The following is a 16,225-nucleotide window of genomic DNA, read 5'->3' as shown; positions in this document are numbered from 1 at the left end:
GCGGGGTGCGGGGCCGCCCGTCCGCTACGCGCGCCACCGCGCGGGGGAGGCGAGGCCAGAGGGTCCGCGCCGCCGCAGCCGCCGCCTTGGCCCCGGGCTACGTCAAGTGACTTTGACGGAGGCCGAGGGGAGACCCGGGGCCGCCAGGGTCCCAGGAGGACGCTGAGGCTGTTGGAGGTCAGAGGCGGAGAAAAGAGAACCGAGACTGCCAGCGGCCGGGTGAGTGAATTCCCGGAGCACGGAGGAAGATTTCACAATTGGTGGCTAGTTACCCAACCAGTATTTTCTTGGCATTCAAAGCCTCCCGTACTCGGAAACGCAGTCTTTTTAAATTCCCCTTCTCCCTTCCTCTCCGTCCTTGGGAGCTCAAATTCATGCTTCTCGCCGCGCCGGGCTCCAACACTTATCACCCGCTCGCAGTATCTCCAGGGTCCGCTCCCATCCGCCTGTCGATGCTCTCCGATATTAAAAATAGCTTACCAGGGACGCCTGGGTGGCGCAGTTTGTTGAACGACTGCCTCCGGCTCAGGGCGTGATCCTGGAGTCCCGGGATCGAGTCCCACATCAGGCTCCCAGCTCCATGGGGAGTCTGCTTCGCTCTCTGACCTTCTCCTCGCTCATTCTCTCTCTCACTGTCTCTTTCTCTCAAATAAATAAAATAAAATCTTTAAAAAAAAAAAATAGCTTACCAGTCACTATCCAGACCAACAGAGCAAAATTTCGCCTGAGGAGCAAAAAAGGACTTTTTTTTTTTTTCAATCCTGAGGCTGTCCCCGGTGGTTCACTGACTGGAGCACCTATTGTCGCGTCCATATTCTGACCATGAAAGATGGGGGTCTCCCACTTATCTCGAGGATTTTGAATCCAAATCCTAACCTTGCTCTGTTCCATCCCTGGAACTTCCATCTCAAAGTAATTCCAAAAACAGCCTAAGATAGCCTTTTTTCATTGCCAGAAAACTAGTTTCATTCAGAAACTAGTGAAGAATGATTATAAGGGAAACAAACTACCTTTTAAAACTTGAACTGCCTTGGGGCGCCTGGGTGGCTCAGTTGTTAAATGTCCCCCCCCCCTTCGGCTGGGGTCATGATGCCAGAGTCCTGGCAAGGGGCTCCCTGCTCAGCGGGAAGCCCTCCATCTCCCATTCCCCCTGCTTGTGTTCCCTCTCTTGCTGTGTCTCTCTCTGTCAAGTAAATGAATAAAATCTTAAAAAAAAAAAAAAAGCCAAACTGCCTTAATAATATCCATACAGTACAGTTTATATTCATAATTACATTTGATCTTAACAGATTAAGGCTGAGAAAGCATTCTTGTTTCTCTTTTTATTTTTTTTTATTTTTTTTTTATTTTTTTAAAGATTTTATTTATTTATTTGAGAGAGACAGTGAGAGAGAGCATGAGCGAGGAGAAGGTCAGAGAGCGAAGCAGACTCCCCATGGAGCTGGGAGCCTGATGTGGGACTCGATCCCGGGACTCCAGGATCACGCCCTGAGCCGAAGGCAGTCGTCCAACCAACTGCGCCACCCAGGTGTCCCTTGTTTCTCTTTTTAAAAAGGAGGAAATGCCATGTAAATTGTGACACAACTGAGATTTGAAATGAGAATTTTACCATAAATCCAGGGTTTCTTCTCTTGCCCTATTTCACATTCCTAATCCTCATTAAAGTTTCTGATATTAGGCAAATTTAAAAGGCGTGAATGTGATCTTGAGAGGGTGGAGTATAATTTTCTATACAGGTTACTGACTATGCAGACATTTCTCTCTCTCCCTAATGATCCAGGCTCTGCGGTTCCCTGAAAAGGTTTTCTTCTTACTACAAAATCCCCACCTCTCTTCCTCATGAGTTCTCAATTGCGTACCTAAGAAAAATTATTTCCAATACCTTTCCCTGAATCTTAAAAACTCTATATGTCTTTAGTTGAGCTGTCTAGATTGATGTTATTGCTTTGTAATCCCAAAGCCAATTAGAATATTCTGGTTGTCAGGTAGAAATCATTTATTTACCCACAAGTTACTACCAGTGTCATCTATGTATAATAAAGACTCATAAATGTTTTCAAGGCCCTTTCAAATATATCTTTTCATCTGAATCTCATAATAATACATGAAATAAATAGTTCTGATATCATTACCCCTCCAGCTCAAGTAATTGGAGAATTTATCTCAAATCACATGGAGACAAATCTAGATTAGATTCCAAGACTTGTCAGTCAGTCTGCATTTTGTTTGGCATAAGACCTCCTACAACTCATTACAAAACCTAATTTTTTTTTAATATTTTTTATTTATTTATTTGACAGGTCACAAGTAGGCAGAGAGAGAGAGAGAGGAGGAAGCAGGCTCCCCGCTGAGCTGAGAGCCCAAAGTGGGGCTCGATTCCAGGACCCTGGGATCATGACCTGAGCCGAAGGCAGAGGCTTTAACCCACTGAGCCACCCAGGTGCCCCCAAAACCTATTTTTTAAGGTTAGAAAACAAGCTGGACGCCTGGGAGGCTCAGTCGGTTAAGCGTCTGCTTTCAGCTCAGGTCATGATCTCAGGGTCCTGGGACTGAGACCTGCCTCATCAGGCTACCCGCTGAGCAGGGAGCCTGCTTCTCCCTCTGCTTGCTGTTCCCCCTGCTTGTGCTCTCTCTCTCTGACAAATAAAAAAGTAAACTCTTAAAAAAAAAAAGAAAGAAAGAAAATGAGCACAGAATATGGAAAGGTGTTTGGGAAAGGTTAACTTGTGGAAGATATTTATACTTTTGAGCACCTGACTGTAATTCTAAAATGAAGTTATCAAAATTCAGAGTCTGCATCTTTCTCATATAAAGTTCCTTATAATAATTAAATAAAATAATAAGTAATACATTTGTCAAAAATCACTTAATGAAAATCTAGTACAATCCCTGCACTATTTTATATACCCTTATAAACACAAATGCCCATTCTTCAAAATTTTTCTATTCTGAAAAGATTTCACTAACATCTATAATTTTTGAGGAATGTTCTTAATACTGCTTGTGCAAAATAAGAGTAAAATTCTAATTCAACACAGAACAAAGTTTTGAAAACTGAAAATATTTCACTATATGAATATTTCCGTTTTAAAAACTAGAATTATTCTTCAACTCAGATACTTCCTGTTGGGGGATGGCCTCCTCAATGGCCTCCAAAAAAGAGGGGCTGGCTTTTTGCTAGCCCTTTGAGAGAAGGAAGGAGAAAACCCCTAATTTCTCTAGGAAGTCATAAAATAAATATACTCACTTATAAAATATCTCCCTTTTCCTTAATAAGTTGACATTGATTTCTCTCATAACCAAAAGAGCTGTAAGATATTTATTGATGGAAAGAAAATTAAATTTCTTAAATAACTCAGAAATTCCAAATGACCTAGAAATATAATATCATAAAATCTTTTAATATTGTATGCAGATAGTTTTTATCCCTTATCTAATGCTCATTTTCAGCTTGCCATCTTCCTAATATCCCTCCATGCCTATTCAGGGCAATTCATCACCCAACTTCCATGAAGTCTATTCAGAGACTAAACTCATCCTTCTGTAATGATTCCAGAAAATAAGATATTCTTGGGAAAATAATTTCAGTGTCCGTTCTGGAGGGAAGAAGGGATGGGAAAGAGAGAGGGAGGGAAGATCGATTAACAAAAGCCTCTCCAAATAAAATTGACTATTTCATATGTTGGCCCAAATGGCTGATCTACGCTGATTTCAGGCTTCTTTGTATGTATCTTGGGATTAGAAGCATCAATGTTAAGTTAACTCAGAACAGAAAGTCTACAAAAGTCTTGCTGTTTCTTTAATGTAGAGAATTTATAAATATTTCAGGAACTATTTGGGAAATAGAGGAAGAAAGAGAGAAAGAGACTTCCCCTCCAAGTTGTTTGGTGGACTGTCCCAGAAACAAAGGACCAAACCATGAGGATAATACACGAGGTAAGTTGTTATAGGATAGAACCAAACACGCAAGACTATCAAAGACAAGGCCAATGACTTTCATCTATTACAAGAACTCCATTAAGTGACAGAAAAGGAGACTCCAAATTTGCACACGTGCACTGAATGTAGCTGGATGTACATTTCATGAGGGTGTGGATGTTTTTCTCCCTTTGCTGTGAAGTATTTCCTGTCCCTACAACAAAGTAGGCACTAATCAACTACTAGTTATCAAGTGGTGAATTCACTTGCATTTTCAGGACATCGGTTAGGTCTGAAGAAATGGAGTAGAAACACCTGAAGTGGCCGTTGAAGACACGCAATGGGACTTCAAGGGAGAGAAGTCTTCCCTGACTTCTTAACCATGCCACAGAACAGCAGACCTCTTTTAAAGATGGAGATCAAGAAATACAGTGCTTGACTTCCAAATTTAAAGAAAACCATGGGTGAACAAGTGGTATTACTTGGCTATCTGTAAGGGTTGTATGGTCTCGTTGGGCAGGAAGGATATGAAAAGAAGGCAGGATTTTTTTTTAATCAAGTTCCAACTTCTTTGGAACTCCTTGGAAAATATATTGAAATAAAATAATTGCTCAATCTGACTCTGTTGTGTGGCAGGCTGGGTGGAGGGAGTGACCTCTATGTGGCTGGAAAAAGTGAAGTCATGATATGACACAATCCCAGGGATATGAGCTGTATAACTGTGGTTCAAAACTACAATGAGACATCACCTCACACCTATCAGAATGACTATTACCAAAAAGACAAGAAATAACAAATGTTGGTGAGGATGTGGAGAAAAGGGAGCCCTCATGTGTTGTCACTGGCATGGTAAGTTGGTGAAGCCACTGTAGAAAACAGTATGGAGGGTCTTCAAAAAACTGAAAATAGAAATACCATGTTCCAGCAATTCCTCTACTGGGTATCTGTCCAAAGAAAGTGAAAACACTAATTCAAAATAATATATACATCGCTATGTTCATTGCAGTGTAATTACCAGTAGCCCAGTCATGGAAACCATCTAAGTGTTCACCAATGGGTGCATCAATAAAGAAGATGTGTTATTTATATGCATAATGGCCTACTACTTAGCCATAAAGAAGAACAAAGTCTTAACATTTGTGACAATATGGATGGAACTTAGGGATATTATGTTAAGTGAAATAAATCCAGCAGAGAAAAACAAATACTGCATGATTTCGCTTGTATGTGGAATCCAAAAAGCAAACAAACAGAACAGAACAAAATCCAGACTCATAGAGAACAGATTGGTGGTTGCCGGAGGCAGGGAGGATTGGAGGCAGGGTTGAAATGGATTGAAAAGTACAAACTTCCAGCTATGAAAGAAATAAGCCATGAGGGTGTAATGTACAGCATAGGGAATACAGTCAATAATGTTATATTAACTTTGTAAGGTGGTTTTCCACAGTAAGTGGACATATTGTGTGGCCATTTTGCAATGCATACAAGTGTGGAATACTTGAAACTAATATCATGTTGTATGTCAATTACACCTTACTAAAAAATAAAATAAAATATATACTATTCATACTTGTGATTTTTAAGTTGAAATTTTTGTTTGTAAGAAGCATGGATTGAATACCTGTTATATATAGAAATGCTTAAGAAAGTTTAAAGTTCACCATATTTGTAAGCGTATTAGTTATATGGGAGCTATTTGTGAACTCAGCATAGTTTTGTTAACTCAAACAACAGAGACATTTAAAGAAGACATGAAGTATTTTACACTTATAAATCTAGCTTGAACTATTTTGTTTTTTTACTTATATTGATTGGCTTGAACTAATTTTTATAAAGATTTTATTTATTTATTTGACAGAGAGAGAGGCAGCAGGAGAGGGAACACAGACAAGGGGAGAGGGAGAAGCAGGCTTCCCCATGAGCAGGAGCCCAATGTGGAACTCAATCCCAGAACCCTGGGATCATGACCTGAGCCAAAGGCAGAGGCTTAAGGACTGAGCCACGTAGGTGACCCCCGCTTGAACTATTTTAAAGATTAGCTACGTTTGTAAATAGGACAAATGTAAGCCAAAGTCTCTTTTAAAGTGATCTATAAATTTTGGTAGATTTATAAACAGCTGATGAAACCTAAACCCTTAAGGAAAGACAAGGTTTTTAACTTTGTGAATTTAGTAATCTCGATATTAATCATAAAGCCAAAGCGAACTTCTGAATTACCTCTGCAAACAAAAATTTTCGAGGACATTTTAAAAAGCCAACGTTAACAAAATTTTATTTGAGTCAGTTAAAAAAAAAAATTGCCATGTCTTTTCCTTCCTCCCCACGTTAACTGCTGCTCTTCCTCTTCAGCTGCCTGTTGCCATCACTTCCTGTCACTTGAGACAGACTTGGCCTCGATGTCAGTCTGCTTAGGTGTGTCCTGTCAGTGCCTTTCTGCTTTTCCTTTGGCTATGGTTCCTGTGAGCTTTCAGTCACTGGTAAAGACCCAACGGTGAATATATTATTTACCATATGTCAGTTCCAGCCCACATTGATCACTAGAATGATTTGTGCTAAATCCCAGTTCATATGATGGGATTAAATCCATCATTTGATGTTGTTTCATGGTTTTCTGCAAAGAACATCATCAAACCCAGGAACCCTAATCCTTGAGAATCACAGTCTGTTACTTCCCCAATCCTTTGTAAGAACACCAGTTTCTCTGGGGTTAAGGGTTCCAGGCACGCCACTTGACCTCTGGCCTCCTATGTCTGTCCCCATCGCCTGACCCCCTAGTCCCTTCCTCCCATTTGTTGAAGGCTTTGGCACCAGCCCTTAGAAATTCTTCTTTCCAAGATCTTCTAGTAGTCCAGGGGGGTTCACTGTACCAGAAGCTTCTCCATCCCTTTACCTTCTATTCGCAGAAGATTCCCTCTGCTTTACCTCAGCCCCCTCCTGGACTTGGTCATTACTTAACAGTCATCCAAGCTCTCAGCGATTAACTCGGGCCTCCTGCATCTTGCTCAGAGTCCACTGATTTCCTTCCTCTTTCCCCAATCCATTAGTCATCTCCTTCCTTGTCTTCCTTGCTCATTCAGTACAGATTGCGGCCAATGTTTGGTGCAAGCTGGCATTCACAGGTGGGGGCGTCAGCAGCCCCCAGGGGTCTCATTCTCTCATCACCATATGGTGAGTTGTACTTGACCCCAAAACTCCTGATTCACCAGGAAAGAGCTCCTTCCTTCTTTTTATAGGGGAAAAACCTAGCTGGGCATGGCCACCAGATAGTCGGAACCTTCCTACCAGCTGCTGGGGGTGGAGGGGTGGGGTGCTGGGGGTGCACAGCCCCTCTCGTTCACAATCATATCATTGTAACACCTTTGTTTGGTATTGCCAAACATGGGGTTGAAGACCAGGGTTTTACCTCCAAAGACCTCCCCAATCTCCATAAGGCTTCCCTGTTCTTCAGTATGAACAATTTGTGTTTCCTCACTAGAATAGCATGTAAAATCCCACACAAAAAGCTTCCCCTGAATCAGATTGCTCTACCAAACAGAAATTCTAGACCCACCACTGTCTCTTCTCATGTTTCTATTTCTCCTTCTATTTCTCCTATATGACATTAAATCCCAAACCTAAGAATGCCCTCCCGCCTGCTTTATAAGAGGACAGCAGTCATTTTTATTCCATTTCTCTCACTAAGGCACCCTCACTCTCCACCATATGTGACCCTTTCACCACGTTGCTCCTGCCATTGACCATCTCTGCCCCCTCATATCCTCTCAGGTATGACTTTCCTTCTTACTTCACAGAGCACAGTAAAGTCATCTGAAGAAATTCCTACAACTTCCCACTTCTGAATCTCCATCCACACCCATCCTCCTCCCTCTGCCACAATAGAAGGGGGAGCCCTTATTGCAGTGTGGCTGTCTGCCCCCCAATACACACCCCCAGTCAGTCCAGTATGGAACATTGTCCCTCCCTGCATTCTCAGGAACCATGCCCTGCTTATAATGGCTTCTCACTGTACTTTCTACCACTACAGACCATTCCTACCAATATTTACACCTGCTCAAGTCTCTTCCAGTTATTTAAAAAACAAACAACAATATGGACCCTCAGTTCTATGGTCAAGTAATCTTCAACAAAGCAGGAATAAATATACAGTGGAAAAAAAATAGTCTCTTTAATAAATGGTGCTGGGAAAATTGGACAGCTATGTGTAGAAGAATGAAACTCGACCATTCTCTTACACCACACACAAAGATAAACTCAAAATGGATAAAAGACCTCAGCGTGAGGCAGGAATCCATCAGAATTCTAGAGGAGAACATAGGCAGTAACCTGTTTGACATCGGCCACAGCAACTTCTTTCAAGACATATCTCCAAAGGCAAAGGAAACAAAAGCGAAAATGAATTTTTGGGACTTCATCAAGACCAAAAGCTTCTGCACAGCAAATGAAACAGTCAACAAAACAAAGAGGCAACCCAGACAATGGGAGAAGATATTCGCAAATGACAATACAGACAAAGGGCTGATATCCAGGGATCTATAAAGAACTACTCAAACTCAACACACACAAAACAGATAATCATGTCAAAAAATGGGCAGAAGACATGAACAGACACTTCTCCAAAGAAGACATACAAATGGCTAACAGACACATGAAAAAATGTTCATCATCACTAGCCATCAGGGAGATTCAAATCAAAACCACATTGAGATACCACCTTACACTAATTAGAATGGCCAAAATTAACAATACAGTAAACAATGTGTGTTGGAGGGGATGCGGAGAAAGGGAAACCCTCTTACACTGTTGGTGGGAATGCAAGTTGGTGCAGCCACTTTGGAAAACAGTGTGGATATTCCTTAAGAAATTAAAAATAGAGCTTCCGTATGACCTTTCAATTGCACTACTGGGTATTTACCCCAAAGATACAGATGTAGTGAATAGAAGGGCCATCTGTACCCCAATGTTCATAGCAGCAATGGCCAGTCGCCAAACTGTGGAAAGAACCAAGATGCCCTTCAAAGGATGAATGGATAAGGAAGATGTTGTCCGTATATACTATGGAGTATTATGCCTCCATCAGAAAGATGAATATCCAACTTTTGTATCAACATGGACAGGACTGGAAGAGATTATGCTGAGTGAAATAAGTCAAGCAGAGAGAGTCAATTATCATATGGTTTCACTTATTTGTGAAGCATAAGAAATAACACGGAGGACATGGGATATGGAGAGGAGAAGGGAGTTGGGGGGAATTGGAGGGGGAGACGAACCATGAGAGACTGTGGACTCTGAAAAACAATCTGAGGGTTTTGGAGGGGTGAGAGGGTGGGTGAGCCTGGTGGTGGGTATTATGGAGGGCATGTACTGCATGGAGTAGTGGGTGTGGTGCATAAACACTGAATTCTGGAACACTGAAAAGAAATTAAATAAAAAAAAATTTAAAAAAATAAATAGAAAAAAAAAGCAAACAACAAAAAATTTCATCTCCCTCAAGCTTCTCTCTTTCTCTCTCCCTCTCTCCCCACTTATAGTTCAAATTCTGAAAAGAGGTTTTATATTCAATTTCCCTATTTCCTCACCTCTTGCCCAGTCTGCACTCCTCTCCAGTCCAGTTTCCACCCCTATGACTCCAAACAGCAAGAAAGAGGTAAAATTGACTTTAAGTACATTTTATTTCACCCAAAATATTATTACTTCAATATGGATCAATATGTTAAAATGAATGAAACATTTTACGTTCTTGTTTTCATCCTAAGTCTATGAAACCCAGTGCATAGTTTACATTTACAGTAAATCCCAATTAAGACCAACAACATTTCAAGTGTTCGAGAGTCACATGTAGCTAATAGGTACCATTTTTGGATAGTAAAGATCTAGAATGATCTTTTTACAGGGCAAAATCTGATCGTGTCACACTACCCCCATATTAAAAATTCTTCTGAGACTTCTGACTTGCTCTTAGCTTGAGGATCTTAAGACCCTGGCAGAGTCTGTGGAATGGCTTCTGCTTAAACTTCTGGTCTCTGTCCCTTCTCCCCATCATCATCTGTGTGCCAGCCACATTGGTCTCTCGGTTTTCAGACACACAGAGTTTCCACACCCACCAACATTCTTTGCCTATCCCTTTCGTGAATGCCATCCTTTACTAACACGCCCTTCACCATCACTGTCCACTCCACCTGCCTGAGCACTACCTGCCATAGATGTTCTCACTTCTTCGGTCTCAACAACCCTTCACGTCCCATACTCTAAAGCCTTGTTATGTGTTCCTTTCCTTCACAGCATTTATTTCCCTTTCTAACTACCCACCCACTTGTATGATTAATGTCTGCCTCTCTCACCAGGAAATGAAAAGGAATTTTTTCTTTACTTAGTTCATCAATGTATCTTCAATGGTTATCCAGTAATTTGCACACAATAGGTATTTGATAAAAACCTTTAAATAAATAAATGAGCAAATCAAGATAATCAAGAAAAAGGAACTATAAATTGGGGTACAGAAGGAGAAGTCAGGGAATACTATCAAATTTGGTTTGTCGAATCCAATTTGGGGATGGAGGAGTGGGAGGAAATTACTCCTGTTGAGACCCTATCTTGTGCCAAGACCTCTGCTCACTGTTTTATGTATGTTTGTTTAATCCTGTAACAAGTCTGTGAGGGGGGCATTATCTTCCTTTTAAATTCAAGGAGGCTCAGAAGGGCTCAGGAACTTGCTAAGTAACAAAGCTGGGATTGGAACCATTATCAGTCTGGTTTCAAAGCCCACAAGCTACGCATTTCACTAGATCTCCACAGACAGGTTCCTATGCTTCATAATCTTGCTACACTTATTCAGTGAGAATGTTAGTGAACACTCAAATACTAGAAAACTGAATTTTTGGTGGAATGGGTGTCTGTGTGCCCATTTTGTTGCAAGATTTCTTTACACAGATGTGGCCCAAATGCATGGCGCAATTCAAGGATGATTGCCACATGGGAGAGTCGTAAGTGGAATCAACGTTGCCTACAATGATGTCACTTGCTCTGGTAAGTCCAAGAAGAAAGTTAAATGATAAATGAATCATGGCTTTAGTACAGGACACTGAAACCCCAGTTGATTTTCTATCCTGTTTGAGCAAAGTCATGTATCCAATGCGCTAACAGAATGCTTGGTCTCCAGAGAGAGATCAATAATTATTAGCTATTATTATCATCATTATCATTGGAGCTTTTCACTTCCTGTCCTACAGAAGCATACAGGTTCTTAAAAATATTTGATGCTGGCTCTGAAAGACTCCCTCCGAGTCGTGGCCATAAATCAGCTCCTGGAGTGATCCAGGGCACCCACCAACCATGGCCCAGGCAGCACACACCCAAAGCTGAACTGACTGATTTCCAGAGCTCCACACACCTTGTTGTGCCCCACCTCCACAGCCTGATAGGGACTGGGCCTATTGAGGGTTGGTGCTGTGTCTCTTGCACATGTTAGCTTTATGATCCAGCAGATCACAAGTCCTAGTTTTCACATGTATTAAATGGCGTGGGGTGGGGGACAGGATGATACTTATCCAGAAGACAGCACCCAGAACCTGGTAAAGGCTCAGTGTTAGATGTTCTTGTTAGGAAAGGCCCTAGGATTTAGACTACGGGAACTTCGACCACTCTAGTTTGCTGGAGGTTGGGCCAGTCAAATCAAGTTGCTGACAGGGCAGGATGCAAATAATGAGGACATCTGTCCTGGGGAAAAGAATATCCCATAGTCACTTCTGGTTCTGGTCAACTTTAATTTCCTGATTCAAGGAGCTCCTACCCTGACCCCCCAAGAACCTTGTGGGCTTTCTAATGACATCCCCAGGTAGGGAGGGAACAGTGGGAATACCACCTCACCAGTGTGAGCATGCTATGGGTACAGTGGGTTCGAGTCCTACCTTAACTGTTCATCTGTCAAAAGGTCCAGACTGTCTATTGGAAAGTTAGGATGCAATAGTTCTTGTCTGTTGTGAGAAAAATATTTCAGAGTGATTTTAAAACTTCCCTGACATCAGGAAGATAGCACAAGAAGGCAGTGTGGTGCAGTGGTTACGAGAGATGGTGAGTCCTGTTGCTAACTACACCATTGCACCTGAGTCTTGTCCCTGAGAAGTGAATGTCAGAGAGTCATGGAAATCAGGCAAGGCCCGGGCAGGACTCATGTGGTCATCTATAAACACGAGAAATGGGTTACTTGGTAAGTAGAGCCAAATGAATAAATGTGCTTGTTTTATGGAAAATCAACTGGAGAAGCACAACTGTCTGTAAATATCTGAGCACAAACATTAGGCAAAAGTAGGTAACCATGGGGGAATTGAGAAGAGAAAGGGGAATTGTTGGTGAGTTGACTGAGGAACTTTTAGACATAAAATCATACAGCTTCAGGGATGCCTGGATGGCTCAGTCAGTTAAGCTTCTGCCTTCAGCTTCAGGTCATGATCCCAGAGTCCTGGGATCAAGCTCAGCTGTGGGCTCCCTGTTTGGTGGGAAGCTTGCTCTCCCTCTTCACTCCCTCTGCTTGTGTTCCCTCTCTCCTCTTGCTGTCCCTCTCTTTGTCAAATAAATAAATACAATCTTTTTTTTTTTAAATCACACAGCTTCAAAGCTGCGTTGACAAATAATAAAAATTCAAAAGAGAAAATTAAACAATGTGAATGGATAAGGACTTCTGGGTAAATTTTTTCCCTCACTCTCCTAAAAAGCATTTGTTTCTGATCTTAAGAGAACTGCTAGGGAAATTATCAGATAGATGACTACTGTTCAAAGGATCAGCCCGCAAACCCGTCTAGTCTCTGACCCACTGAGCTCTATAACCCAGAGGGCAAGGAGACACTTGATTCAGTGTAGACCGAATATAAAATCACTAACGCTCCCCATTACTTTACTTTCAAAAAGGCAGACATTATCAAGCAAGAATTGTTCCTGAGGGACCCGGAAAAGACAAACTGGCCAACAATTCTCTATGGAAATTGTGCCAGAAACAGCATTCGCTTGTACTAATAAGCCCCTTTGATAAAAAGCACATACACTGGGGCGCCTGGGTGGCTCCGAGGATTAAGCCTCTGCCTTCAGCTCGGGTCATGGTCTCAGGGTCCTGGGATCGAGCCCCATGTCGGGCTCTCTGCTCAGCGGGGAGCCTGCTTCCCCCTCTCTTTCTGCCTGCCTCTCTGCCTGCTTGTGATGTCTCTCTCTCTGTTAAATAAAACTTAAAAAAAAAAAAGAAAAAGAAAAAAGCACATACACTAAGAAATACAATTATTATTGGGCTTTCTGACTTTGATACGAACATTGTTTCCTTCTTGTCAATGGGATGAGCTCAGTTTCCCTCAGAAAGTAAGAGTGTTCCTGGAATGAGTAAAGGTCAGAGCATTGCCTCCTGCAGGTTCAGCTGGAACAGAAAAGGGAAAGTATTTGGGAAGAAGGGGAATCCCATCAGAAGTAGAGAATCGAGTCCAGGAAATAGGAGGGGACAGAAAAAGGAGGTGGGGAGAAACCCAGTTCATGAAACCTGCATTTGTGGAGGCTTTTTACCTCCTCATTACGGGATGGCTACAGCCCTAGTCTGTGGGCCCAACAGTGACTTATCATTACTCCCTTTCACAGGAGAGAGCCATGGGACTTGGCTTTGAGAAGGAAAGGGGCATGGCTCTCTTTTCCAAGAATGAAGGATAGGTCTGCCAGGAGATGTTTCCCTGGTGTTCACAGAAACACTGGAAGAGTTGTTCTGTTTCAAACCTCAGAAACTTGCACAACTGGGCCCATGCCAGCTATGCCAGGAACCAGGACGGGTGACTCTGTTTGGCTCCGGCTGTCCAGTGAGCAGCTACCTTATTCGCTCTTGCATAATATGTATCACAGAAATTTCAGTTTTAGGAAACGAAAGTGACTGTGGAGAACCCAGACTTCCTCTGTATGGAAATTGTCCCTTGTCTTGTCTGGCATGCCGCCATCTGTCCAGGAAGCAGATTCTGAAAGGTTTTGTGGAGGGAAAGTGGGAAGAGGCAACTATCAAGCTCCCACTGGGGGCCAGGTAGACTCTTTCAGTCAACACATGCTTATTTAGCATGTCTTTTCATCAAGCACAGTGCTGGTTGGTAGGGGGACCAGCACAAAAGCCGTGGCCCCTGACCTCAAGAAGCTTGCAGTCGTGAGGAAGAGACAAATTGAGCGAGTAGTTCCAGGAGGGACAACCTGAATCTGAACAACATGACTCATGAGGCACAAGTCTCTTAACATCCCTATGAAAGAATTATGACCCCGTTTTGCAGATTGGCAGCCTGAGGCTCATAGACGTTAGAGAGGCATCGTCAGGATTTGAACCACTGATATCCAATTCCAAAGACCATGTTCTTTCTATCAGTTGAGTTGAGGATCTGCCATTTGTAGGTCATCAGAGTGAGAGCCTGAATAACAATTTACTCTTTTACAAGACTTTCATACCCTCAAAGGGAGAAGAGCTGCACAAATGGATCTATTTACCGGGAGTATTAGAATGGGAAGCCACAGGAAATGTGGATGGGTGGGTGGCCCTTACTGGGTGGGTGGCCTCAAGTGTGTCATTCAGTATTTCAGGGCCTCAGGTACTTGGGAACATTGCCTCTTTAAGGGGTTATTGAAAGGTTAAATTAGGGGCGCCTGAGTGGCTCAGTTGGTTAAGCATCTGCCTTCAGCTGAGGTCATGGTCTCAGGGTCCTGGGATCGAGACCCTCATTGGGCTTTCTGTTCAGCATGGAATCCCTCTCTCTGCCCCACCCCCGTGCTCTCTCTCTCTCTCAAATAAGTAAATGAAATCTTTAAAATAAAGGTTAAATTAGATGGTAGAGGTGAAAAGCCATCTGTAAACTCAAACTGCTGTCCTCATGCCTATTACTATTATGGCTTTTCAGCTTGGAAGACAGGACACCTCCCTTGGAGCAAAGGACAGGGGTGCTTGCTGCCCAGTGTGAATGATTTGAGTTCCCTAGTGTCAAGGTTCCTCTCTCATCACCTGAGCCCCTGAGCAGAAGTCACCTGGCCGTCTTCATGCTGCCCTGTGGGAGTCTGGGCTCAGTGAGCCATGCAGAATATTGACAGCTGTTCTGCCATCACTCAATGAGAAGCTTCTCTTTGTCTCTGGGGTCACATGCGTTCTGCCAGCATCCATTGAAATGAGACGGGCTCCTTTGCAATTAGGGCAAAATCTCCAGTACTTTGTTGTTCCTCGCAGTGCTGTCTTTGTCTCCCCTTGCTGAGGTCACGGATGGCCACGAACTCAGGGGCTTAATACAACACAGGTTTTCTATCTGACAGAGAGCTGGAGGGCAGATACCCCAGATGGGTTTCCTTGCAGTAAGAGCAAAGTGTCCTCAGGGCCGCATCTCTTGCTGGAGGCGCTAGGGAAAAATCTGTTCCTGTGCCTTCTCTGCCTTCTAGAGGCTACTGCATTCCATGGCTCGTGCCTCTCTCCTCCATCTTCAAAGCCGGCTGCACTGCCCCTCCAGCTCTCTCTAGGACTCAAGACTCCTAGGCCTCCTCTCACTTATAAAGATACTGGTGATTACCTTGGGCCTACCCAGATAATCCAGAATGATCTCCCCACCTCAAAACCAGTTGATTAGCTCCCTTAATTCCATCGGCAGTAACCTTCATTCCTCTTTGCCCTGGCAGCATAATATGTTCACAGCTTCCAGAGGTGAAGTTGTGGACATCTTTGGGGGACCGTAATTCTACCACAAGTTGTGCGGAAAAGAACCCAGAAATTTGATAGTTGATAGAGGGAAGCCACTTTGCTATCCACGTATCTGATTTCTGGCTGCCTCCTCATCTCTTGCATTTCTCAGGAGAATTTTAACTACCATCATAGAATAAATACTTATAATATGTTTATGAAGTTGCCTAAGGGAGAAACAGCTCTATGCCAAATTGAGGCCTGTCCTCATGACACACATTTTGAGGTTCATATTTAAAACACCGGATTCCACTAAGTGACTTCACATACATTATGCAGCTTAAATTGTTCGTCAGACCATTCCAGACATGTTTGGTGAAAATACTGACAGCCATTTTCTCATGACACAGGTAAGACCAGTGGAAATTTTGTTTTGTTGATATGGATTAAGAAACACTCATTTTGTATGATCCTGCTTTTTGCTTTAGCATAAAGTTAATTCTACCATGGATCAAATCCTGTCAGCTTGGTGCCTAATGCACCTTGGAATTCAATCATAATCCTGTGACAAAGTTTAACTGCTATAGCCATTCCAATACATGTGATAAGTATATGTAATGCATTTACTACATGTGTATCTTTTATGTAATGAAT

The 16,225-nt window shown here is 42.6% G+C and overlaps 1 long non-coding RNA gene across 1 annotated transcript; it reads left to right on the top strand.

Annotated features, from left to right (window-relative positions):
• The first annotated feature begins 25 nt into the window (after positions 1–25).
• Positions 26–4,538, top strand: LOC122889470. The gene is made up of 3 exons (XR_006380908.1): positions 26–219; positions 3,829–3,936; positions 4,197–4,538. It is a non-coding gene; the product is annotated as an uncharacterized LOC122889470 (long non-coding RNA).
• Positions 4,539–16,225: the final 11,687 nt, after the last annotated feature.

This window comes from Neovison vison, chromosome 11 (assembly GCF_020171115.1).
Source record: "Neovison vison isolate M4711 chromosome 11, ASM_NN_V1, whole genome shotgun sequence".
In the NCBI taxonomy this organism is placed as follows: Eukaryota; Metazoa; Chordata; class Mammalia; order Carnivora; family Mustelidae; genus Neogale; species Neogale vison.
The sequence above is the reverse complement of the archived record's forward strand: the minus strand, read 5'-3'. Positions and strand labels throughout refer to the sequence as shown.